The sequence below is a fragment of the Tamandua tetradactyla genome, chromosome 4 (assembly GCF_023851605.1).
Source record: "Tamandua tetradactyla isolate mTamTet1 chromosome 4, mTamTet1.pri, whole genome shotgun sequence".
NCBI classification, from domain to species: domain Eukaryota; kingdom Metazoa; phylum Chordata; class Mammalia; order Pilosa; family Myrmecophagidae; genus Tamandua; species Tamandua tetradactyla.
This window is the reverse complement of record NC_135330.1, coordinates 74,968,765-74,994,757: the sequence shown is the minus strand read 5'-3', so window position 1 is coordinate 74,994,757 and position 25,993 is coordinate 74,968,765. Positions and strand designations below refer to the sequence as shown.

The 25,993-nt window shown below is 42.5% G+C and overlaps 1 long non-coding RNA gene and 1 pseudogene across 1 annotated transcript in view; one reads left to right on the top strand and one right to left on the bottom strand.

Moving 5' to 3' along the window:
- The window catches only part of LOC143681080 (uncharacterized), a 109,817-nt gene that overhangs the window by 61,689 nt on the left and 22,135 nt on the right, over positions 1-25,993 (top strand). The window lies entirely within an intron of this gene.
- Positions 24,181-24,808, bottom strand: LOC143681079 (ras-related protein Rab-2A pseudogene; annotated as a pseudogene).

Sequence of the window (25,993 nt, the reverse complement as noted above, 5' to 3'; positions counted from 1 at the left end):
TATTTCAATTGAGATGTGAGCCACCTGATTCAAGGTGCATCTTAATCCTTTTACTGGAGTCCTTTGTCAGAGGATAAAGGACCCACAGAAATCCCCGAGAAGTTCATGGATGAAGTCCCAGAGAAGCTGAGAGTCAAGAACATAGGCACAGAAGTTGAGAGAGGAAGCCATTGAAGCCAGAAGCTGGAAGCAATGAAAGCCAGGAGAGAAGGGCAAGCAAATATTACCGTTTACCTTTACTATCCAACAGATAAGCCTAAGCTTGCCAGTAACCAATCTTCAGAGAAGGTATCATCCTGTTGATACTTTAATTTGAACATTCTCATGGACTTAGAATTATAAAATTGTAAGCCAGTAAACCCCCATTATTAAAATCCAGTTCATTTCTGGTCTATTGCATTTCATCAGCTTCAGCAAACTAAAACATAATCCCAGGTTTATTCCCAAGATCACTGTTTATATACGTGCAGAATATATGTGCCAGAATGTTCAGAGAATCATTGTAATAGCCCAAGAAGTTCAATGCCCATCAATGGAATAGTTTCCCATAAGGAAGCTATGCAATGATGAAAATCACTGTGAGATCATGGATGAATCTCAAAGACGTAATAATGAATGAAAGAAGCCATATATATAAGAAAACATATACATGAGCACTGTATGATTCCATTTATTTAAAGTTCAGAAATATTCAAAACATTTTATGGTAATAAAATTTAGATTAGCAGTTAGCTACCCTTTAGGTGTTACTTACTGAGATGTGGCTCAAAGGAGGGTCCTGATAATATTCTATATTTGATCGTTGGAGGGGTGTATTATCTTTGTAAAAATTCTTTGAGCTTATACTTAAGATCTGTGCATGTTACATTAAAAAGTTTTTAAAAAGTAGGCTATTTTTTGGATATCTTGTGTTATTCATAGTTGCAGGGATAGCTTTGCATTACTAATCTCTATTTGTAATGAAAATGTTTTAGCTTGGCTAACGTATAGTTTGAGAATTTGTATCCTATATTAAGATACTGCTAAATTTATTTCATTAGACTGATTATAGGAAAAAAAAACACAAATGCTATGTGCATTACACGTATTTTTTCCAATAATAAACGGAGCAATTTATTTGTTAGTACATGAATTGTTCATTTATTTTCCATTCTTCTGTCATAAGTAGATTACTTTAGATCTATTTCTTTTCAAATGCCTAAAGGAAAAATGCCATAACCACGGCTCAGCTCTAAAATTGTGTGTTTTAATCGGCTGTAGCTTAGTGGGACCATAATTGACCTTCGTGTCACGGTATGTCCTTGTCCCCACACCTGAGCTGTGTCACAGTGACCCACAGGACAAGATGTCTTCATTCCGGCATAAGCTGCAATTTTTGATTGAGCACCTGCTACTGGTATTTTATTCAGGGAAGTTGGTCATTCAAATAATTAAATAATCATGTAGGTGGCACCTGTAAACACTGTTTCCTATAGAAAGTAAGAAGAAATGAAAGTGTAAGAGAGTGAGGTCTGGCTGACCCCAGGAGGGAAGAAACACCCAAAGTGCATTTTTTTTCTTGGAGCAGGAATGATTTTCCACCCACGATCTGCTTAATTACCTCTTTGCTCCATTCTAGAACACCAATCTAATTTAGACTTAATGGATTTTGTGAGACATCTCATCTAATCATTATGAGCTCTGTGATTTAGTTGCCATTCCCCCAGCATTTTAGGCTTTTGTGGGTATGACTATGGTAGCCCATTAGAGACAAGATTTAATGCAACAGGAAAAGCAGGGTAAAGGAATGCAATATTTTTTTTAATTGAGAAATTTTAGGTTTACAGGATAATCACGCAAAAACTACAGAGCTCCCTTATACCCCCTTCACACATACAGACTTCCCTATTATAATCACTTTGCATTAGTGTGGTAACTTTGTTAAAATAGATGAAACAATATTATTATAATTATATTATAAATGATATCCCATAGTGTACATTAGGATAGCTGTTTTTGTTGTGCAGTCCTGTGGGATTAAAACATATTTACCCTAGTAACATATATTCAATCTAAATTTCTGCTTTTAATGACATTAAAATATATAATTCAGTGGTGGTAATTACATTCACAATGTCGTTCTACCATCACCACCATCCGTTACCACACTTTGCCATTACCCCAAACAGAAACTCTGTACTAATTAGACATTAACTCCCATTCTTTACCTCCATCCCAGCCATTGGTAACCTGCATTCTGGTTTCTGACTCTATGAATTTGTTAGTTATAATTATTTCACTTCAGTGAAATCATGCAATCTTTGCCTTTTAGTGTCTAGCTTATTTCACACATTATGTTTTCAAGGTTCATCCTTGTTCATATATCACTTCTTTCCTTTTTATGGCTTATTAATGTTCCATTGTATGTGTATATTGCCTCTTCTTTATCCATTTATCAGTTGATGGACACCGGGTTGCTTTCATTTTTTTGTCAATTGTGAATAATGTCACCATGAATAATGGTGTGCAAATATGTGCTTGTGTCCCTGCTTTCAATTCTTTGGTGTATATGCCCAGAAGTGGGATTGTCAGGTCATGTGATGGTTCTGTGATTAACTTTCTGAGAAACAAACTATTTTCCATCGTGACTGTATCATTTTACATTCCCACCAACAATGATTGTTGCCATTTCTCCATATCCTCTCAAACACTTTTTTTTTTTTAAATAATAGTAACCACGCTAGTGGGTATGAAATTGTACCTCATTGTGATTTTGGTTTGCATTTCCCTAATGACTAATGATGTTAAGCATCTTTTCATATGCTTAATGACCATTTATATATTGTCTTGTAGAAATGTCTATTCGAGTTTTTTGCCAATTTTGTAATTGTTTTGTTTCTTTTTCTTGTTGATTTGTAGGGGGTTTGAATATATGTTCTGGATATTAAACTTATTGCTATATGGTTTACAAGTATTTCCTCCCATTCTGTAGGTTGTCTTTTTATTTTAATGAGGCCCTTTGATGCACAAAAGTTTTTGATTTTCATACTCTTCCATTTATCTGCCTCTTCTTTGTAGCTCACGCTTTTGCTGTAAAGTCTAAGAAACCATTGTCTAGCCCAAGCCATGAAGATACTTTCCCATGTTTTCCTTTAGGAGTTTTATAGTTTTGGTTCTTATATTTGGGTCTTTGATCATTTTGAGTTTATTTTTATATATACTGTGAGGTAGGGGTCCAACTTTATTATTTCACATATGGATATCCAATTTTCCTGCACCATTTGTTGAAGAAACTATTCTTTCCCAAGTAAGTAGACTTGGCACTCTTGTGAAAATAAAACTGGATATAAACATGAACATTTGTTTCTGAATTCTCAATTCAATGCCATTGGTCTGTATGTTTGTCCTTGTGCTAACTATATGCTGTTTTGATTACTGTAGATTTATAATAAGTTTAAAAATTGGTAAGTGTGAGTCTTCCACCTTCATTCTTCTGTTTCAAGATGGTTTGGGATACTGAAGGTTCTTGCCATTCCACATAAATTTGATGACTGGCTTCTCCATTTCTGCAAAGAAGGCTGCTGGAATTTTGATTGAGATTGCATTGAATCTGTAAGTCATGTTGCATAGAATTCACATCTTAATGATATTTTGTCTTCCAATGTATGAACACAGAATATCCTTCTATTTATGTAGGCCTTCTTTGATTTCTTTTAGCAATGTTTTGCAGTTTCTGTGTATTAGTTCCTTATATCTTTGGTTATATTTATTCCTAAATATTTTAATGTTTTAATTGTATGATAAATGGACTTTAAAATTTCCTCTTCAGATTGTTCATTACTAGTGTGTAGAAATACTACTGATTTTTAATGTTAATCTTGCATCCTGTTAATTAGCTGAATTAATTTATTAGCTCTCATAGGTTTGCTGCAGATATTTCAGGATTTTCTCTATATAGGATCATATCATCTACAAATATGGAAAATTTTACTTCTTCCTTTCTAATTTGAATGTCTTTTATTTCTTTTTTCTCACCTAATTGCTCTGGCTAGAAAGTCCAGTACAATTTTGAAGAACAATAGTGAGAGTAGGCAACATTATCTAGTTCCTGATTTTAGTCTTTCACCATTGAGTTTAAAGTTAGTTGTGGTTTTTTCATGTAGGTCCTTTATCATGCTGAAAAAGTTTGCTTATATTGCCATTTTCTAAGTGTTTTTATCATGAATAAGGATTGAATTTTTCAAATGATTTTTCTGCATCAACTGAGATGATCATGTTTCTTTCCTTTGTTCTATTAATGTGGTGCATTTTTAATTAATTTTCTTATATTGATTCAGCCTTGCCAACCTGGAGAAATCTCACTTGATCATGGTGCATAAATCTTTGAATGTGCTGTTGAATTAGTTTTGCTAGTATTTTCTTGAGAATTTTTGTATCAAATTCATAAGGGAAATCAGTCTGTAATTTTCTTTTCTTGTGGTATTTTTATCTGGCTTTATATTAGGGTCTTGCTAGGCTAATAGTATGTTGGGAAGTGTTCTCTCTACTTTAATATTCTGGAAAAGTTTGAGTAGGATTGATGTTAATTCTTCTTGGAATGTTTGATAAAATTCACCGATGACTCCATCTTGTTCTAGGCTTTTCTTTATTGGGAAGATTTTGATTACTGGTTTAATTTCTTTATTTGTTATTGGCCTGCTGAGATATTTAATTTCTTCTTGAGTAAGTATAGGAAGTTTGTATGTTTCTAAGAATTTATTTCTTGTAGGTTTTCTAGTTTGCTGGTATATTGTTGTACATAGTATCCTCTTCCAATCATTTTTATTTCTGTGGGGTCAATAGTAATTACCCTTTTTAATTTCTGATTTTAGTTATTTGTGCCTTCTCTCTTTTTTCCTTGTCAATCCACTAAAAGTGGGTGGATATGATCGATCTTTTCAAAGAACCAATTTCTGGTTTCGCAGATTCCTTCTATTGTTTTTAAAATAATTTTTATTAGAAAAGTTATAGGTTTACAGAGAAATCATGCAAAAAATACAGAGCTCCCATATTATTGCCCTATTATTTTATACTTTGCATTATTGTGATGTCTTTGTTACTGCTGATGGAAGACTGTTATTATAATTGCACTTTTAATTATAGTCCATCATTACAGTAAGGGTCATGTCTTTGCTTTGTACATCTCTATGGCTTGTTTTATTAATTTTCATTCTAGTAAGATATGAATAACTTGAATTTTTCCTTTTAAGAATATGCACATATATAATTTAATGGTGTTAATTACATTCACAGTGTTGTGCTACCATCACCACCATCTATTACCAAACTTTTTCATCACCCCAAACACAAACTCTACCCAATTGGCATTAATCCCACATTCACTACTCCCACCCCTGCCCCTGACAACCTGCATTCTAGTTTCCAATTCTACTAATTCCCTAATCCTAATTATTTCATATCATTGAGATAAAAGTGTTTGTCCTTTCTGGCTGGCTTATTTCACTCAACCTGTCTTCAAGGTTAATCATTTATCTGCACTCAAGTCTAACTTATTTTCTTCCTTCTGCTCATTTTGGATTTGCTCTTCTTTTGTCTAAATCCTCCAGTTGTGAGTTTAAGTCTCTGATTTGAGATTCTCCTCCTCCTCCTTCTTCTTTTGGTTTTAAAATAACATTTTTTTTCAAACTTTTATGTCAAATGTGCAGTATAGAAAACTGAAAAACACAAGCAAAGAGTACAAAAGTCATCCAAAATCACAAGCAGTTTACAATTTCACAAATCCTCCTGGGCCCTTTATGTGTATACACAAAACTGAGCATACATTTTTGGGTGGCTGAGATTAAACAGAATGTAGCATGCTTTTTCATGAATATTTGCCAATTAAAAGTCCCAAAGCCACAAGTATTGTGATAACCAAGAATACATGACACCAACTCAATTAGGGGAAAATAACGTATTCCTGCTTTCCTGGATATGAATTTTTTCCTTGACAAAAATTTCATGAAGGATAAACACAGCAACAGGGGTTTTCAGATATTGGCAGAGTCACAAATACTGCATGCATTCCCTTAACGCTTAATTTAAAATGAGATATAAAGCAAGAGTATAATGAGTATAATGCATCTAAAAGAATTCATTATCAGATCTATATTGAAATATTAGCAAGAAGGTATGCTCCATTCAATCATCTAGCATTGCATTCCTATGGAGCATCCAAGAGATGCTCACATACAATGGCTGCATCAAAATGGAAATCTGAACACGTGTGCACGCATCCCTCTCACTGTACTTCCTTCTGTCCCTCTGCAACCAACTGAATGAACAAGTCCTGATGCATACTGATTTAATAATTCCATGTTAAAGAGGCTCCATTTCTATTGATTTAACAAAATTTTTCAAATAAATTTAATTGACCAGCTCTACTTTATATCATACATTGTCACCTCGAGGTAGCTAAAATACTTGGTTGCTTTGAAATAAAGAATGAATCTTATCCACAATAAATACAGCTATTTTACAAAAAAAAAGCACACCCATAACTATGGTTATAATCTCAAACTGTGTTCTAGACATAGAGATACTAGCAAAGTGCCCTTCCTTCTGCCCTTCCTCTTCTTCCTCCTTCACTATTCCAGTGACTAAGTGCAGAAATACTACCAGCTCCAAGAGGTGCATTAGCAAAGGTCACTCCCAGAAGCCAGTCATTCCTGTGAACTAACACAAGGACATTTCTATAGGGATTATTTTACTGCCTCTACTTTTTATTTATCTTGGACATTAAGACATTCTTTAATATGTAACAATAACTAGAAGACTTATATTGGAAAAAAGGTCAGGTAATCTAAACTTGTCCAACAATTTGGGAACAAAGAACCCTTCCCTCTGCACTTCCTTCCCTGCCCCCACCCCCACCCCCACCCCATCGGCACACTGCTCCAAGACATCTGATTTAATAATGCCATTTCTCAAATACAACCATTCCTATGTATTAATAGAAAAAGGTATCAAAGTGCTCTATTTTAAAAATACATTGTATACTTCTAAGTAACTAGAAAGACTAGATGTTTCAAATAAGGACTTAAGTTTGTCCATGATACACACAGTAACAAGGAATAAACCACACACATGTAACAAAGGACATAATCTGAAAGTGACTTCTAAATAGAGGCATACTAATTTAGAGCCCTACCCTTTCTCACCTCTATCAACACAGTGATTGCCTCTGACATGCTTAGAGGGGGATTTTAACAATTTTGCATCCACAAGTAACATTCCATCACTTTCAGAACAAAATCTTCCCTATAAATTTTAACACAAAATGTATCAGTTTACTAATTCTACTTCTGTCATACATTGGCAACTTCTTTAACATCTAGAAAAACTAGATGATATAAAATTAAGACTTTTTTGTGTACTAGACACACTATATACACAGTAAAGTAAAACAAAATGCACAGCACATATAGGATGGTGGTTTATCTTGCCCAGTTATAGACTTACTGACATAGGGCCCTTGGCACTCCATTCTCTCTCCTCCCCAAAACAGCACAAACAGAATGTATACTTCCCTGGAGGTGGTTTGATAATTCCATTTCCAAAAAATAATTCATATGAATTTTAACAAAACAATATCTACACAATGTGTTATTTTACTCCCTCTAATTTGTGTACTTCTGAGCGTCTAGAAAGACAAGGTGTTTCAAACAAGGACTTAAATTTGTCCACTATATATACAGTGATGTTGAATAAACAACATGCATATAATAATGGTTATATCCGAAAATATCTTCTAAATAGAAACATTCTGGTCTTGAGCCCTTCGTTTCTCCTGATTCCTTCTGTCCACCACAAACCCAATGGAAGAGTTACAGACCTACGTGTCACTTAGACATAGTTTTACAATTTAATTTCCAAAAGTCATTTTAAGTTCATTGAGCTCTAATTTGTTAGCCTTGTGGCCTCTCCTGTTAGTGGTCTGGCCATCACGGCTGGTAACCAGACCAGCCAGCACCATGACGTCAGGGAGGCGGAGGAGGGGCCTGGTGCACACGATGCCCATAGTCACCATTTCACCACTTGTTGTGCATGTCAGTCACTTTGTCCCTTTTGGTCATCTAGATAAAGAGGCTCAAACATGGGGACATACTTGAAGATGTCACAATCCCCCTCATGCAGCTGGCACTGCAGTCTCCCCATGCTGGTGTGGAACATGCAGACTGCAGGGCCACTCTGCCCCTGCAGTTGGTAGGCACACAGTCACGGCTCATGGCCGGCTGGTGTAGCAAAGCAGCACTGGCAAGGCAGGTCGCTGGGTCTCCCTTTCCCCCGTTGGCCGAGGAGGGATCAGCAGCGCACCTGTCACGGAGGTGGCTCCCCAGCAGGTCTCTCAACACACTCCACCTCACAGTGCCCGCTCTATGCCTCAGAGCCTCCCAAAGGGCAGGGTGGGGTGTGGGCACAGAGGTGGGGTGTGGGTGCAGAGGTGGGGTGTGGGCACAGAGTATTCCCAGGACACGGGATGCTGTGAGGATTCTGAACCTAGCAGCAAAATCTCTCTGTGGTTGCAGAGATGGAGACTGAGCTCCCGACAGGTTCACTGCAGTACTGGCGAGAGAAGTAACCTCTAAGCCTGTACCCCTGCACAGCCCTATTTATGCTCCGCTGCCCTTTGTGAACATCATCATGCAGCCCTATTGTCCTCGTAGCCCCAGCTGTCCCCTCAGGGCAGGATCACTGTCCCTCCCCCCCCAAATACCCCATTGCCTCCACAGAGGATTGGTTCACCTGCTAGGGATGAAGGCAGGACGATGCCAACATAAAATGGAAAATTTTGCATAGATGTTTTTTTATTGTCCCCCAAATGTGAAAGATTTCAGCAACTATTATAGGAATGCATGATAATGGAACAAATTTGAACCATTTGAGCTCATGGTTTAATTTTATTAAACAACCCAGAATTGACAGGTTTGACCCTTAGCCTTCTGTCCATATAATCTTAATGATGACGTCTAATAATAAGTTGCGTCTCCGAGGCACCATGCTGTCTATGTCCTTCCCTATTATCAGATAATGATGAAGCTGGCACCGTTGTCACTGTCCAGGTTGTGCCACTCGCTTCCCCTGGAGAACTACCAGGTGGTGGGGGCAGCATTTGAACCCAGGCCCAGCTGACATGACAGCCCCTGTTCTAAATTTCACAGTACATGGCCTCACAAGGATGACTTGGGCCATGCAAATGCTTTCAAATGAGGCTGGCCAGCAAGATTTATTGTGGGAAGTCACATAATTAATTCTGTGTGTGCATGTTACGGAGAACCCAGGACATCCCCTTCAGACACACTCCGCAGTGGCCGGGCTGAATCGGGGATTAGACTTTACATGTGGCCAGCTGCTTTCCTCATTCTATTACGTTTGCACAAACAACCTGTGCGCTGGGGACTAGTTATTCTCTCTTCACATTCCAGTTTTCAGTGAAATGGGGGGACACTGGCAAAGTATGCTTAAATTCCAGTCACTACAAAGGCCCTCTTATACTAACTTTCCTCCATGCCACAGCAGCTTGGGAACCATTTACATCTGTGGGTGCATGTGCCCATTCCCCCCTGCACTGTTATAACTCCCACAGCATAAATGATTTTGAAACAGTCACTTGAAAGTTCTGAGGAGCACCCCTGCTCCCAAGTCTTGCTTCCATTAGTTTGAAATTATACCTAATATCCCACCTTAGAGATTCATTCCACAAAGATAAACACTATCTCCCTATCAAAATACGCATACCTGTTCATCAGCAGGATGAACACTATCTCTCTATCAAAATACACACACCTGTTCCTGAGCAGATGAATGAATGAACAAAATGTGGCATATCCATAGAATGGAATATTATTCAACCATGAAAAGGAATGACGTGTTAATACATAGATAAACCTTCAAACCATAATGCTGAGAGAAGACAGCCACACAACATACACATACCTCGTGGTTCGATTTACATGAAGTATGCAGAACAGGTGAATCCATAAAGACAGAAGACTGAAGTGTATTTAAGGAAACGAATCTTTAAAAGGATTCAAATGATCAATTTAATGTTATGTGTATTTGCCACACACACACACACACACACACACACAGACACACAATACATGGTTGAAAACCATGGGTCTCCAGCAAGTTGCCCAACATCCCCATGTCTTCTGAAAGGTGGAGACAGCTCAGCTGCCGTGAGGAGTCAAGGAATTAACCCACGTGAGGTGGGCATAGGGCCTGGCTCCATAAATGTTAGCTGTTATTAGCAATCATCACCAACACTCCTTTTCAGCTCAGTGTGAATTTGCTCCCGCAAGTAGTTTTTTTTAAATTACTGCCCTTTTAACCTTTTTTTTTTAACAAGTTTTTGTCACACACCATACAGTCCACCCTAAGTGCACAACCAAAGCTCCCAGTATAACCGCATAGTTACGCGTTAACCATCACAAGCAATAATGTGAGCATTCTCATTTCTCCCAAAAAAAGACCCCAAACTCCCTATACCACACTATTATTGAGGTTGAGCTTTGTGATAGATACTTTGTTCCACTTTTTGAAACCCCACAATATTTGAATTTTCATTAAAAATGTGTTCTTTTACTACCTCTACTTTTAACATATCAGAAACTATGGATCATCTAGGAAGATGAGATATTTCCAAAAGTATTTAGAACTGTCAACTCTATAGAGTAGTGAGGTATAAAATGTGGACACAGAACAACAGTTAAAATATGAAAATATCTTCTAAATATGAACAGTCTAGTATGAATTTTTTCTTTTTATTTCTTTTTCTGGAGTGATGCAATTGTTTGAAAAAAATGATCATGGTGATGAATAAACAACCGTGTGATGATATTGTGAACCACTGATTGTACACCGTGTATGGAATGTGCGAAGACTTCTCAATAAAAATATTTTTTAAAACAATTGCAAAAATTTATATATATCTATATGACCAATCTGGCATAGAACCTTCTTCTCCTCCTCTTTTTAACCTTCTGCTCCTTATCCTCTAGCACACAGAGCAAGCCTGCATGTGTGTCACTGCTGGTATTGCTTCCAGGGGAAGTCTAGATTCCATTTCAAGATCATTTCCAGAAGACATTTCTACAATTTTTTTCTAACAAACATTACAAGATTTTTTTTTTATCTCTATCATACATTGGCAACCTGTTTACATTTAGAAAGCCTAAATGTGGCAAAAATTTTCTTTTAAAAGGTTGAGGGGAAGACAAGTCCTGAAACCTAGCCCAGACTCTCCAGAACATCAGTAGTTAGTTCCCTTCCCCTACCATATTACTGACAGCCCCTCCCACCATAAAAGGGTTGGAGTGGCCATAGCCCAATTACCCCTACAGAGTGGGAGAAAGATCAAAAGTGATGGTGGAGTTGTACAGAGAAGGTCAGGTTTAACGAGTAGGATTGCTGAATCATTAAATTGTTATCTTTTAGTCTCCAGCCTCTGAGAGAGTTAGAAGTAAAAACCTAACATTGTGGAATTGTAACCCATACCAAACTCTGAAATTTGTTCTACAACTAACTGTGGTGGCGTGCTTTGAAATTTAATATTTGTTTGTATGTATGTCATTTTTCACACACTCAAAAAAGTCAATTGTGATGATAAAAATAAATTTATTCCTTCTAGCCTCTAATGTTCTGGAGCAGCTAGAAGGAAAAATCTGAGATGATGGTATGGGAGCACATGACAAACTCTGGGATCTGTCCTGTACCTAATTTGTGGAAGAGAGCTTTGAAAACGTTTGCTTTTTTCTTTCTTCATTTCCTATATATGTTAACATTAAAAAAAAAAGTTAAAAACAACAACAACAAAAGGTTGGGGGACGTTGAGAGCAACCTTTTCATAGGATATACACAGGCCTTCTACAAATGGCCAGTAAATCTTCCAAAGGGCGGGGGTGTGTGTCACCTGTTACTGGACACACGTGGCACGTCCTGTTTCTCTCTGCCACCATCAAGCGGGCTCTGGGAGGGGCGGAGGGCCCGTTGGTCACTAACCGCCCCCACACGCGCAACCCCCCGCCAACCTCCCCTCGCGCCCCCAGGGCTGCGCTGGCCCCGGGACGCCCAGGCTGTGTGGGTCCCGGCAGGGATGAGGTGGCCGGGCAGGCCCGCAGGTGGCGGCTGTGCGCGGCTGCCTAGGCTCGGAGAGGCCGCCGCCGCCAGCAGGACCCCACCCGGGGAGGGGCAGGGCGCCCCTGGCCTCCGCCCTGCACCCGCCTGAGCCGCCGCGGGGAGGGACCCCCTGGTGCCTCCGGGTCCCCAGCTCTCCCTCCGGCCTGGGCGGGGCAGGGATGCCTCGCTGGGCTTCCCCCGGCCCACCCCGTAGTGGCTCCCAGAGAGGAAGCAGCCTCGACGGAGAAGTGATGAAAACATCGGAGCTTGGAGAGAAAGATGGGGCGGGCTCCTGATCTTTGGGCTGTGCGCGCAGAGGCAGCTGCACTTTAGTTTCCACTCAAGTTGCTGCAGCCACAGCAGCAGGCCACAGGGAAAAGGAACAGGCAAGGGCTCCGGCCACCTAGAGGCTGGGAAATGACACCCTCAGGGGAAATTACACTCTCAGATAATCTTTCTTCTGGTTTAATGATATTTTCTTTATTTTACTTTTCTTCTTGTTTCCTCAGAAGGGGATAGGAAAGGAAAGAAGTTGCCCTTTATTTGCTAGGCAGAAAGAAACACCTGGGTGCCTGGGAGGGACACCAGCAGGAACAAGAGCCAGGGCCGTCCAGTGAGGACAGCCCCTGGGGAAGGTCTGCTAGTCTGATGTCTATGGGCAAGGAGGGACTGAAAACCATTAGCAGAGGCTCTCCATGTCCTAAACCTCCCACCAGTGAGACGAGCGCTGCTGGAAGGAGTGTGGGAGGAGAGGACCCATGGACAGCCAGAATCCTTGGCCAGAATTGTGCCTGGATGCAGGGGGATGACAAGTGACCACCACAGGCCATGAGAACAAGCATTCGTGGAGCTCCTTATGTGTGCCATCATGCCCCACACCTGTGCTAGGCCTGGGGACACAAGACCAAATGAGACATGGCCTTTCCCCTAAAGGAGGGACGGGCTGTATCAAAACAAATATTTCAATCCTTATCAACACAGTCCTCACAGATACCCTTTCTGCCCCTGCCCAGTCACACAGATGTCCTTAAGGACTCTCTCTTTTGTCCCAAAGTAACAACCCATGTCGTAGCCTAAGCCGTCTTGGGGCCCAAAGCTGATGGATTACAAATATTCTGAGATGCCTTTTGGCAGGTCATGCCCCCATCGTTTGTTATTCAGATACAAGAACAAGTGTGCCAAAGCTGTGGGTATTTTCTAGTGGCTTGTTTTCCCTCCCAATTAGCCCCTGATGCTATGGGATGAGTGGTGGCCCAGTCCGGGATCCCCTCTGGATCATGGCGCCCCCCTTTTTATGAGTTCTAATCAGAGAAAACGGCTGTAACGTAAGAGTTGTTACCTCTTGGGTCTAGCGATAAAGTTGTGTCCTCAGCCCCAAATCAGTTATCACCATTTCCAGATGTTCAAGGATTTTCAGAATTGGTCTGTGGGCTGCTAGTTGTAGTAGAGCTCATAGAATCTTTGGGCTTTAGGATCAGAAAGAAGCTCCTTGCTTTAGGGTTGCGGAGGGATGGATGCAGAAGGCAGGCCTCATTGATCTTGATTTGCTCCACCCACGGTCCCACATCCATCTCTGAAGTCGGAGACTTGGGCCAGGGCTGAGAGAGGCCTCTCTCGGTGCAGAAACCTGGCATCATTGGTTTCACCCTTGACGAAGCAAGTCAAAAGAAAATTGTAGTGGTGAAGCAATGGATGTAGAACAAAAACAAGTGACATTAGTTTCAGATGGTCAGAAATGGAAAGCAAACTGTTGACATCGTTGAGACCCCACATCAGGCTAGGTTTTGTGCTGTCCTCACCAGAACTCTGCTACTTACTGAAGTAGGACCTTGGGAAATTCCCTTTTCTTCTCTAGGTCTCAATTTCCTCACTTGTAAAGTGTGTCTAAAATCATTCAGCCCCTTCCTGTCTGCTGTGGTATGGTTCTAGGTGTCCTGATAACCTCTTACCCAGGAGTTGAAGAGTTTGAAGATGTGGGGGATGGGTGGGGGAGGAAGGCACTAACTCATGTCCAGCGGGAGCCCTTATGCATTTAGTTTGCTGAAAGGGGAGGAGAGAGGAGAGTAGGAAAATAAGGGAGAGTACAAAGAGAGGGAGATAAGGAAAGGGAAAGTACAAAAGATATGTGGTGGCCACCACAATTACCTCAGCCCAGAGAAGGTCTTGGCCATTTCCTTATCGAGGTAGATTTTAATTTCTCTCCCTCTAAATCGGGACTGTCTCATGGCTTGCTTGTAACCAATAAAATGCGATAGAAGTTATACTGGGTGTTTTCTGAAGCTTGGTAAGAAGTGGCTTCTACTTGCTTATCTTCAGACACTAATCTGAGGCTAGGGTAGACCACCATGTTGGAGAAACCACGTCTAAGTATTTAATATTGATAATTCCAGCCGTTTCCCGTGCTGACACAGATCGGTGAATGAAGTTACCTTGGTCCCTCCAGACCAGCCCAAGCTCCTCCAGCTAACCATGACAGATGAACCTCAACTGATAACTATGAGAAACAGAAGAACCTAGCTGAGCCCTGTCCAAATTCCTAATGTAGAACTTATGAGTTATAAGAAAATTGCTGTCATTTTAAATTCACAAAGCTTTGAAGTAGTTGGTCATGAAGCAAAAGTTTCTGATATATGGTAATAGGAGAGGTTAAGAAAATAGGCTCCCTTACCTCAAATAGTAGTGAAAAACCCATAAAGATGTATGAATAAGATTTCAGAGTCCTGTGAACTTTCAAAGTTGATTTAGGAGCCAACTTTTAATTTTTCCCATTAAAGATATAACAACAAAATCTTCTATAGGTCACTGTATTATATATATATATACATACATGCATATTTATATTTATTTTCTTCTTTTGTTGTTTTGTTTTTTCATATTTTTAAAGTATATTTTACCATTTTAAAAAAGGAACCACCAGAATGGCTAAAATGAAAGCAACAATATCAATTCACACCTTTTGGAGGCCCTCAATGGCAGGGGCGGCTGCCCCCTCCCTGAGGGTGGGCTGACTGCCAGGGAGTCAGCATTAGGCTAATTGTGGTGTCCCAAAGGGAAAGGGTGACTGTGACTCAGCCTCAGGCTTGGCTCCTTTCAAGCGCCAACATGCAGGAACAGTTTGTGGCCACAAGGGGCTCACTGGGCCCTGTGGAGAAGTGGACGTAGGAGGAGCCTGAGCAGGTACATGAGCCAAGAAGCGCTTGGGTGGTCTCGCCTCTCAAAGACTTCCAAGCACTGAAGCTCACAGTTTCCTGTGGCTGTGTTATCCTGGTGGATAACATTTTTTGTTATGACTGTTTTAGCCATTAGCAGTCTACAACCTGCTGTTTTATATCTAATATTCCTTCTTGCTTCCACGTGAGCCCCGCATCTTGCTTAGAGAGCAGCAGTCACCATAAGGGAAAAATGTCCCACTTTCTTTAGTTCCACCTCCCCTGAACTCCCTGTCTCCCAGATGTAGGTTGGAATAGTTTCCGGTTTCATCTCCAGATCTCCTGACCTGCCCTTCCTGTGTCCCCACTGCTGCTGCCCTGAATCAGGGCCCAGCGTCTCTGGCCAGGATTTGTGCTTCCTGGAGGACTCCTTTCCCATCTTCTCTGCAGTCTGCAGGCAGCAAGATCCTACTGCCATAAAGCACTGGCCTTCAGGGGTTCCCAAAGTCCCAGCCATTCATACAAGGGTCAGCCTCTTGCCCCCTGACCAGCCGTACTAGAATGCTTGTCATTGCTCTGAACACAAGTCATGCTTCAAGCCTCTGTGCTTTGCACAGAGTACAACTCTTCCTGAGCAATGAAGCAGAAGGCCTGCCCTCTGCTTGAGGTACAGACTTACCCTCTCTACACCTGTTGTAGTTTGCTAGCTGCCAGAATGCAATATACCAGAAACAGAATGGCTTTTCAAAAGGGCAATTTAATGAGTTGCTAGTTTACAGTTCTAAGGCCGAGAAAATGTCCCAATTAAAACAAGTCTATAGAAATGTCTAATCAAAGGCATCCAGGGAAAGATACTTTGGTTCAAGAAGGCCGATGAAGTTCAGGGTTTCTCTCTCAAGTGAGAAGGCACATGGCAAACACAGTCACAGTTTCTGTCTGGGATGGAAGGGCACGTGGCAAGCAAGGCATCATCTGCTAGCTTTCTCTCCTGGCTTCCTGTTTCATAAAGCTGCCCGCAGGCATTTTCTTTCTTCATCTCCAAAGGTCGCTGACTAGTGGGCTCTCTGCTTCTCGTGGCTATGTCGTTCTCTGCTCTCTCTCAATCTCTTCGTTCTCCAAAATGTTTCCTCTGTTATAGGACTCCAGAAACTTACCAAGACCCACCTAAATGGGCAGAGACATGTTGCCACCTAATCCAGTTTAACAACCACTCTTTCTACTGACAGTCTCTTCACCAGGCCTTCTCTATCAAAATCTTCACAACTCGCACAGAATTTTCCCCTTACCCATTTAAAAAGTCATTCCGCACCATAAGTACTTGGAATCTTGAATAGGGCATGAGATTATGTTGGTTTTTCCAGGTTTGTGTGAAACCCTTATGAATTTCAGAGTGATTTGGGCAGTGAATAAAGTATTTGCAAAGTCCTGTTGGGAGATGGGAAACAAGGAGGAAATACTCAACTTCCCCATCTGGAGAATTTCTGATATCCTCTTAAACAGTGGCGGCAAACAGATCAATAGGTCAAAACCTCAATCTTGGAGTTTGTCCTTTATTTATTCCTGCAAATAATAAGCTAAGACTACCTAAAATTAGGCCTATGTGTTAGCACCAGAGAACCTCTTTTGTTGCTCAGATGTGGCCTCTCTAAGCCAAGTCAGCAGGTGAACTGACTGCTGTTTTGGAACATGACTCCTGGGGTGTAAATCTTCCTGGTAACATGTGACAGAGATCTCGGGATAAACTGGGACCCGGCATTATGGGATTGATAAAACTTTCTTGACCAAAAGAGGGAAGAGGGAAATGAAACAAAGTGTCAGTGGCTGAGAAATTTCAAACAGAGTCCAGAGGCTATCCTGGAGCTTATTCTTATGCATTATATAGGTATCCCTTTTTAGTTTGTGGGGTATTGGAGTGGCTGGTGGAAAGTACCTGAAGCTGTTAAGCTCTGTTGTAGTACCTTAGGTTCTTGAAGACAATTGTAGAAAGATATAATGTTTACATTGTGACTGTGTGATGGTGAAAACCTTGTGCCTGATGCTCTTTATATCCAGGGTATGGACAGATGAGTACAAAAATTATGAATGCAAAAATAATGGGGGGACAAAGGGTGAAATAAATTGGGTAGATGGAAAAAAAAAAAAAAGAACTCAACTCTTGAGTTGCCTGCCCAAATGTCATGTCAGCCTCACTGTTTCTTTGCACTCTACTTCAGGATTTCTCACATTTTTATTCACAGAGAAGCCAGTGACTCCTGTCCTTGAAGGCTGGTGCTTGTCACAGTAAACCTACTTTCAAATGAAATAGTTATTTCCCATAATGTAGGCAGTGCTTAAAAGAGAGGGGCAGACATATTGTATGATTCCATTTATATGAAATGTCCATACAGGCAAATCCATAGAGACAGAAAGTAGATTAGTGATTGCCAGGGGCAGTGGTGGGGTACTGGGGTGGGGGGGAGCTGTACCGGAATGGGAATGACTGATAATGAATAGGAGGCATAATTTTAGGGTAATGAAAATTTTCTGGAATTAGATAGTGGTGATGCTTGTACAACTTTGTGAACATGCTAAAAACCAATTAATCGTACATATTAAAAGGGTGAAAAAAGTTGTTACCAAGTTGTTCCAACATGTTTGGTATTTGCAAACTGCAGCACTCCACTTCTCTGGTACCAAAATATGTATGTGTTTGTTAATGCTGCCAGGAAATGCAATGTACCAGTAATGGATTGGCTTTTTTTCTGGGGGGGGGTGGTGCATGGTCTGGGAATTGAATCTGGGTCTCCTGCACGAAAGGCGAGCATTCTACCACTGAGCAACCTGTGCACCCTAGGCTGGCTTTTATAAAGGGAGTTTATTAAGTCACAAGTTTACAGTTCCAAGGCCATAAACATGTCCATACTAAAGCATCCAGAGAAAGATGTCTTGACCCAAGAAAGGGCCGATAATGTTTGGAGTTTCTCTGTCAGCTGGGAAAGCACGTGGTGAAGTTTGTTAGCTTTCTCTCCTGGCTTCTTGTTTCAAATGGCTTCCCCAGGGTGTAGAGGCATTTTCTTTCTGCATCTCCAAATGTCTCTGCCTGTGTCAGCTCAGTAACTTTCTCCAAAATGGTTCCCTCTTAAAGGACTCCAATAAGTGACCCTATCTTGGATGGAGACACATCTTCATGGAAACTACCTAATCAAAAGTTCTCACCCACAATTGGGTTGGTCACATCTCCACGGATACAACCTAATCAAAATGATCCTATCCAACAATATTGAGTCAAGATTAAAGAACATGGTTTTTCTAGGGTACACAACAGTTCCAAAAGCCAGGTACACAACAGTTCCAAGGCAGTACATTTCCTGTCATTTTTTGGCTATTGATATCCAATTCTCCCATGCCCATTTATTGAAAAGAATATTCTGTCTTAGTTGAGTGGATTTGGGGGCCTTATTGAAGATCAATTGACCATAGGTTAGGTACTCTCTCTATGAACTGATTGATGATTCTATTCAATTAGTCAATATTTCAATCTTTGTGCCAGTACCATGCTGAAGTCATAATAAGCTTCAAAGTCAGGAAGCGTTAACCATCCCACTTTGATTTTTTTAAATATATTTTTAAAATGCAAGGTCTCTTTCCCTTCCAAATAAGTTTGATAATTAGCTTTTTTAAGTCTTCAAAGTAGGTTGTTGGAATTTTGATTGGTATTGCATTGAATCTATAGATCAATCTGGGTAGAGTTGACATCTTAACGTCCTTCTTATCCTTCCCTATCCATGAACAGAAAATGTATTTACACCTGTTTAGATCTTTGATTTAGCAATTTGTGGTGTCCACTGTATATGTCATTTACATCCCTAATTGCATCCCTGGTTAAGCTTAATCCTAAACTTTTTCCTTGTCTCCTCAGTTAGGTTATTACTTGTGTTAGAAATAATCCCGATTTTGTACAGTAATCTTTTATCACACCACTTTGCTGAAATTGGTCATTAGTCAAGCAGCTTAGTCAGTAGATTTCTTGGGATTTTCCAAGTGTAACATAATGTCACCCATAAATTATGCAAGTTTTAGTATTTCCTTTCTGATTAGGATGCCTTTTATTCCTTTCTCCTGCTTGATTGCTCTAGCTAGAACTTTTAGTAATACGTTGAATAAGAGTGGTGACAATGGGATACTCTTGAAGTCCTTAGGTCCACCTCCCTAGGCCCACCTCTTTGACCCTATCTCCACCTTTCCTTTTTAGAGAAAACCACTGTCCTGAATTTTGTGTTTATTCTGTGTTTACCACTCCCTAATTTTTGCCTACAGTTTTGCCAAAGGGGTGCCTTGTATGGTCTATTTGACATATAGAACAGTTCTCTATATATTTTATGACTTGTTTATTTATGACAACATTTTGGGATTCATCTATGCTATTCATCTATGTTAAATATGTGTAACTGCTGTTCATTTTTCACTATTGCATTGTATCTCACTGTTCAGAGTCCATATCCCAACAGTATCAATTCTGTTGGTGGAAATTTGGGCTGTCCCACTGTTTTGCTATTGTTCCAATCTTTTGCTGTTACACAATAAATATTCTTGTACTTACCTCCTTCGCAAGTCTGACTGTTTCTTCAGGGTATATATACCTAGGAGTACACCCCTAGGTCTTGCTTGTCTTCCCTGTTCTTATTGCAACAAATACTTCTGCACCCCCTCTCCCCTTAGACATAACCCCTCTTCCTCTAACATGTGTAACTGTTTCCTGTAGGAGTACCTAGCCTTCCCTGTTTTAATTGCAGCAAACATTACTGCACTCCTGCTCCCCTCTCCCTTCTCCCTCTGGACACACTACCCTCTCCCCCTTCTGCCCTGAAAGAAAGAGTCCTGCTGTTTCTTTGTTATGGACTTTTGTGTGACCTTTAGGAGGAGCATAAGATGGTCCATTTGTTTGGCTTTGAGGAACCAAAACCAGAAATGGTTGGCAACATGGAGCCCTCAGGAGTGATCCATACATCTCTGTGTATGGGGTGGGGTGGGGTTCCCCTTGCCTGGACATAGTTTGCAACCCAAGCCTCAGAGTGGATTGTGTGTTAATTGTGCTGCAGCTGTGAGGTTGTTTTTAGGCTGTGGGACATGAAAAGTCAAACAGAACACAGCATAAGCATACCAATTTTTAAAGGTCTCTATTTTCTCAGACATCAAGGTGCCAATAATCACCCCCAGTCATACTCCACTGTCTTCAGGATGGCTTCCGTGCTGCTCCTCTCCACCACCGTCTTTGACATGCTGTCCACATCTTTACCATGGGACAAGGCTGCTGATTTAGTAGAAAGGCTGCCTTTGACATAACTCCAGAAAGAGCTGATCCTGCTTAGTCTCTTATTCATAGATACGCTCCTCCCAGGTATGCGAGATGTCCTGGACTCCTTACGATGGGCATATACTTGATGCCCTCAGGAGTGGAAGAACACTTGCTGTCCCCATGACCTTTTTTCCTTTTTCTCTTCTCTACTGGATCTGTGGCTGAACAAGTACTAGCCTGATGATGTTTGGCCAAGGTTGTGTTCCCTTGTCTTGCAACGACTTTCACCAATCTTAGGGTGATGAGAAATTTTCCTGTCCCCAGGGGCTCCGTCCTTTTCCCTTTGTTCCCTCCTTTCTTCTCTTCCCTTCTGGGCTTCTGCATTGGTCTGGGAGACCTGCTGTTGTGACTCCTGTCCAGCCTAGTGACCTTCATTGACTGAAACTTAGATAGGCAGTTCTGCTGCTGAGTCTGGAGCTGTTCCTTTGCAACAGTCTTGCTGGCGGATGCTATTACAGCAATTGTCATGTTCATGCTGCTCTCGGGATAGAGAGTGGCTGACACTACCATGCTGGAAGTACACCCTGCGGACTTGCTGGCAGCTCCTGCCATGGCCACCTTAGCGCTCTTCGAGGGCACGTTGACAACACTCGAGATGGCCACATTTCTCTTGCTTCTTCTTGGGCCCTTGGAAGCTGCTCCCACCATTGCTGCGTTGACTTTAGAATATACAGACTTTGATGCTGTCATGCTCCAGGCACCTGCTGTGCTACCCTTTGCTGCTGCAACTGGCATTGCCCCAGACGCTGCCCCTTTGGCAGGCTGGGCAGGTTTGGGGGTGGACATGTCATGTCAGGCCTACCAGTCTCTATGTTTTGATCCCTTCACCCCCCACCAGCCACAGAGGAGACCCCAGACACCTCAGAGACCATGTAGAGGCTACAGCTGTCACTGTCCCCTGGTGGTTGCAGAAGACAAATTAGTTTTTCCCAATAGACAAAGAGGCCCTCAGGGGATCTAGAGGGGACACAGCTGCAGGTAGCAAGAATGGTCAGTGGTAAACTTTAGGTGCAGCTGCTGTTTCTCCAAATTGTGAATGGAGATTCTTACAAACTTCAAGAGCCAGGGGCCTGTTTACCTTTAATTTCCTGTCAGCCTTGTGGCCTCTCCCTTGGTGTTCTGGCCCTCACAGCCAGTGATAGTTCGGGCCAGCAACATGATGTTGGGGAGGAAGCGGAGGTGGCTGGTGCACACAATGCCCCTGGTCACCACTCTGATGTGATTGTCCAAGTCAAACTCTCTTCCTTTCTGGGGAGCTAGATGAAATTTCTCTCAAACACTCATTTTGAGAGAAATCTCATTCTCTCAATGAGGGGTGTTCTTGAAGATGTCACACTCCCCTCGTGCAGCTGGTGCTGCAGTCTCCCCATGCTGGTGTGGAACATGCGGACTGCAGGGCCGCTCTGTGCCATGCAGTTGGAAAGCAGACGGTCACAACACATGGCAGGCTGGGGCAGCAAAGCAGAACCAGCATGACAGGAAGCTGGGTCTTCTTTTCCCTCACTGGGATCAGCAGCGCACCGGGTCACGGAGGTGGCTCCCCAGCAGGTCTCTCAACGTGCTCCACCCCACAGAGCCCCCTCTGTGCCTCAGAGCCTCCCAAAGGGCGGAGTGGGTGGGTGGCCACAGAGGTGGGGGTGTGGGCACAGAGGTGGGGTGTGGGCACAGTGCAGGTCAGCCAACTCCCCCTTCTTGGTGATCTGGATGATGTCATTTCAAATAAGGCGGCATGCTTAAAGAGGTCTTGTTCTCCCTTCTAGAGCTGGGGCTGCAGTTTTCCCCTGGGGGTGTTGAACATGTTAAGTGCAGGGTCCTTGTGTCCCATATAATATGGAATAGACATTCACAGCTCGTGGTAAGTTCGAGTTGCAGAGCAGCATTGGCAAGGCAGGTCACTGGGTCTTCTCCCTGTTGGCAGAAATCAGTAGTGCACTGGGTCACGGAGTTGGCTCCCCAGCAAATCTCAACCCGCTCAGCCTCCCAAAGGGCAGGGTGGGGCTGTGGGCACAGAGGTGGGGTGTGGACACAACTATTACTGGGCACAGGATGCTGTGGGGACACTGACCTCAGAGGAAAATCTCCTCTTGATTGTAGAGAATGAGAGTGGGCTCCCCACAGGCGAATCCTGGAGAGAGAAGTTACCACTTGGCCTGCAAGCCCCTGCGCAGCCGTGTCTGTATGCTGCTGCCCTTTGGAGTTGTCCCTGTCACACAGCCCTTTGTCCTTGTAAGCCCAGCTGTTTGCTCAGGGCAGGATCACTGTCCTCCCCACTCCCCCAAATACCCCATCGCCTCCGCAGAGGGTTGACTGGCTCACCCTGCTAAGGATGGATGCAGGCCCATGCCAAAATAAAATGGAAAATTTTGTGTGGGTGCTTTTTTATTGTCCCCCAAATGTAAAAGATTTCAGCAACTGAACAAGGCTATAGGAATGCAAGATGATGGGACAAATTTGAATCATTTGGCTCATGGTTTAATTTTATTGAATAACCCATAGATCACAGATTTGATCTTTAGCCTATCCTTCCATATAATCGTATTGATGACCTCTAATAATAATAAGTTGCATCTCTGAGGCACCATGCTGTGTATGTCCTTCCCTATTATCAGATAATGATGAAGCTGGCACTATTGTCACTGGCCAGGTTGTGCCACTCGCCTTCACTGGAGAACTACCAGGTGGTGGGGGCAGCATTTGAACCCAGGCCCAGCTGGCACTACAGCCCCTGTTCTAAACTGCACGGTACTTGGTCTCACAAAGACAACTTGGGCCATGCGGATGCTTTCAAACTAAACTGAATAACAGCCTTCAAGAAAGCCAGCAAGATTTATTATGGGAAATCACATAATTAATTCTGTGTGTGCATGTTATGGAGAACCCAGGACATCCCCTTCACACACTCCGCAGTGGCTGGGTTGAATCGGGGCTCACATTTTCCACGTGGCCACCTCTTTTCCTCCCTTCTGTTATGCTTGCAGTTGCTCGTACACTTCATACTCAAGTTGCAGCAGCGATAGCAGCAGGCTATATGGATAAGGGAAAGGCAAGGGCTCTGGCCACTAAGAGGCTGGGGAATTACACCCTCAGCTCATGAACTTTCTTTCGGTTCAGTAACTTTTCTTCCTTTGTTTTCTTTTTTCTCCTCAGAAGTGGGGCTACGAAGATAAAGAAGTTGCACCAGTATTTGTTTGAAAAAAGAAACACTTGGGTCCCCGGGAGGGATACTGATAAGAACAGGAGCCCAGGACCCTCCAGAGAGGAGAGTCCCTGGGGAAGTTCTGCTCGTGTGGCGTCTGTGGGCATGGTGGGACTGAAAACCATTAGCAGTGGGTGCTGGGGTTTCTGTTAGGTGATTGGGGAAAGCAGGATCACTGCACGGTTAAGAAGTCTTTGCAAGAGAGCCTTAAGCATTTATGCAAAGTTACGTAAAAATTTGAAGGATTCGATTCTTCTGTGACATAAAGCCATTTTGAATAGTTTCATAGCTCAGCTGAGCAGGAGGAGAGAGAGTTGAAAGGAGTGAGGAGCCCCCTGGGTAGCTAGACAGTAAAAGGAGACTCAGCAGCAGCCTCCCCTGCCTACTGTCCTCCCTGATAGTATGCATGGGTCGCATTATTAGCAGCATGCTGAGGGCCAATTTTATTGCCATTTGCCTCATTATTAATGTCAAAGTCCCCTTCCTGGAATTTTTCTTAAATTTATTTGGCTGTATCAAGAAATACCTCTTCAACATTGGAAGCAGTCTTAGCAGAAGTTTCCATGAAGATGAGTTCATGTTCTCATGCAGATGCTTCACCTCCTTTTTTTTTGCTTCTCTTCAAGATTCCAAGACACTTTTATTTCTAATAAACATGATGACCATGTGGGAACTGGAATGCAGGCGGGCATCTTCTAAAAAGGTTGTCAAGTGGTTAAATGTACCCGTCCTTGTAATATCATACACGAGCAAAGCCCTTGCTGCATCTCTGTAATGGCCTTGTGATGGTACGAAAAGACGACTGCCCTGCTGTATCCCATATCTGAAATTTTACCTGTTTTTCATCTATAGTGATCATGTGAGCACCAGACTCTTCACCCAGGAGGTGCACTAGCTGAAATCTCTTGTCTGTGCGCGGTAGCGATAAGCATGACTTACCTGCACTGTATCCCTGATGATGAGGTCCCTGAAGAGGTCGGCAGGTGCCATGGTCACAGCCTCTGGGCCAGGACGCTGGGCACTTCTTCCTGCTGCTCCATCTCTGCGCCCCTCGCCACGATGTCACTCACGGTGCTGGTTGTAAGGGACATACGTCCCCTAGCAAAGCCATGTTTTGATCAAAATCCCATTTTGTGAAGGCAGAATAATCCCTATTCAATACTGTATGTTTGAACCTGTAAGTAGATCATCTCCCTGGAGATGTAACCCTATCAAGAGTGGGTGTTAGACTGGATTAGGTGGAGACGTGTCTCCACCCATTTGCCTGGGTCTTGATTAGTTACCACTACTACAGTGTCATCTGCGAATAATGAAAGTTTCCTGTAAAAAGGAGGGAGAGAGTGTGGTGGTGAAGCTTCCCAGCTCACAGCCCAACTTTCCACCACAGCTTTGTGGAGCCAAAACCAGAAGTGCATTGGCAACAGGGGGCCTCTGATCAATACAGCTCTGCCGAGCATGAGTGAGGGGGGCTTACCCTTTGCTTGGACATAGCTACAGCACAATTGGGATCACAATCCACTGTGGGGTTGCTACTAGGCTGCTGGACATGTAAAAAAAGATGCAGCATGCCATTCTGAGGTCGCATAATTCTTCAATTAATTTAAATTATATTAGAGAATAGGCCTTCTGGGGATACTCCCCTGGGCCTGTGTCCTCTTTGAAGCTATTAAATGGGATTCAAAGGTCACCTTTGTCTCTGAGGTCACGATGATCACACTTCGATCATGCTTAATTGGCCCCGGGATGGCTTCTGCGCTCCTCCTCCCCACTGACTTGGACACATGCCCAGGTCTCTTCCACTGGCTGATGCTGCTGAGTTAGTAGAAAGGCTGATGCTCCTGGGTCTGTTGTTGATGGCACCCTAGCTAGCTGGGAGATGCTCTTCCTCAATTTCCCAGAAATTTGGACTCCTTTCCCGTGGGCGCACCTGATGCCCTTGCTAGTGGAAGAGCGCCTTCTGCCCCCACGCCCTCTTCATCTTCTTTACTGGATCTTCTGCTAGACAAGGACTGGCCTGATGATTTTTGGCCAATGCTGTGTTCCCTTATCTTTTGATGAGTCTTACTGGGCTTGGGGTGATGGGAAGTTTGCTCTCCCCTGGGGGTTCTGTCCTTTTCCCCTCCATTCCTTTCTTTCCTTTCGAGCTTTGTCATTGATTGGTCTGGGAGACTCGCT